This window comes from Orycteropus afer, unplaced genomic scaffold, assembly GCF_000298275.1.
Source record: "Orycteropus afer afer isolate SDZICR_OR568_19922 unplaced genomic scaffold, OryAfe1.0 scaffold00650, whole genome shotgun sequence".
In the NCBI taxonomy this organism is placed as follows: Eukaryota; Metazoa; Chordata; class Mammalia; order Tubulidentata; family Orycteropodidae; genus Orycteropus; species Orycteropus afer.
Genome location: NW_006922237.1, coordinates 1,286,681 through 1,288,361, shown reverse-complemented (window position 1 = coordinate 1,288,361; position 1,681 = coordinate 1,286,681).

The following is a 1,681-nucleotide window of genomic DNA, read 5'->3' as shown; positions in this document are numbered from 1 at the left end:
AAACCCACCAGCCACTCCTCGGAAGGAAGGTTGGGCAATCCTACTTCCGTAGTGATACTGCCTCGGAAACCCAAGGAGGGGTCGCTATGAGTCGGGGGCGACTCGACGGCAAATAACAACAACAACAACAACATTATAAATACTAGGAGCTCTGGTAGCATAGTGGCTAAAGCACTTGACTGCTAACCAGAAGGCTGGAGGTTCAAACCCACCAGCCACTCCTCGGAAAGAAGGTTGGGCAATCCTACTTCCCTAGTGATACTGCCTCGGAAACCCAAGGAGAGGTCGCTATGAGTCGGGGCCGACTCGATGGCACATAACAACAACAACAACAGCATTATAAGTACTTTCTTAATTTCAGGATCTCAGTCTCAGCGCTATTGACATTTCATGCTGGATCATTGCTGTGGGAAGTTGCTTTGTGCATTCTATGATGTTTAGCAGTATCCTTGGTCTCTTCCACTAGATTCCAGTAGCACCTTCTCCTCTCAATCTTTACCATAAAAATAATAATAATGATAATAAAATCCCCCATTTAGTGCCAAATATCCTCCTTCTGAGGAGGAGAAGTTTGGGGAGAGAAAAATTAGACATAGTGAATTATTGCCTATTTCCTTGATTGTGGTAGATTTTAATGTTTCTGCTGTTTAAATTAAACTTAAAACTAATGTGCATAATAGTTCCTTTCCTCCCAAATGATGTTGTTACATGAATTAAATAATGTGTATTATCTCTGAACCTAGGAAATGTCATACTGAAAATCTTCTTTCCTATAATTTCTTCTTTTTTGTTTCTTTTTGCCTTCATAGTCCACATGAACCAGATTTTTTTCCATGCTCTAAAATCTTTAGACCTGTTTCTATTCCCCCTCCACACCACAGAAGGTCCTTTTTATTCATTTCAATTCTATTTTATATAAATAAATGCCTATTCTTCCTTACACAACTCTTCCAAAATTTCACAGGAGTAGATCGGCAACCCTTCCTGAAAAGTATCAGGACTTCCAGTTCTCCCACTTCCTGAAAATATTTATTCAGGAAACTGCTATCGAGGTACTTATGTAAGCCTGGCTCTCTGTGGAAATCTTTCTATAAAAATCTTCCTGTTTCCTGAAAAATAAGGTAACAAATGTCTGTAATGACTAGAAATTTTCCCAAATGACCTTTGTCTTGAGCTGCCTGAATCTAAGACTATTCTTACATGGAAAAGGATGTTCATATTTTCTCACAATCTGAAAACCAACCTGCTATTGGAAGAGGACACCCTCCCTTCTGCCTCTGGAGAGAGTTCCTTTAGGGGAAATATGAAGAGTCTTCTATCTACTTCCATTTCCTGGGATGCCAGGGCCTACTGGTAATCTGAGTAGTAATCAGAGGCTACAAAACAAGCAGTGAAAATTAACTACCACTTTCTGATACAAATTTAGTTTCTTAGAAAACCTGAAGGTTAAGAGCAGCTCCTTTAGAAACAATTTTACAAAAAAAACTTAACTAAACATTTAGAAGTGACCTCTTTGTATTCCCTGATCATTTCCATGTTGTTGTTGTTGTTATGTGCTGTCAAGTCGGACTTGGGTTTCCAAGGCAGTATCATTACAGAAGTAGATTGCCCCATCTTCCTTCCAAGGAATGGCTGGTGGGTTTGAACCACCAGCCTTCTGGTTAGCAGTCAAGTGCCTTAG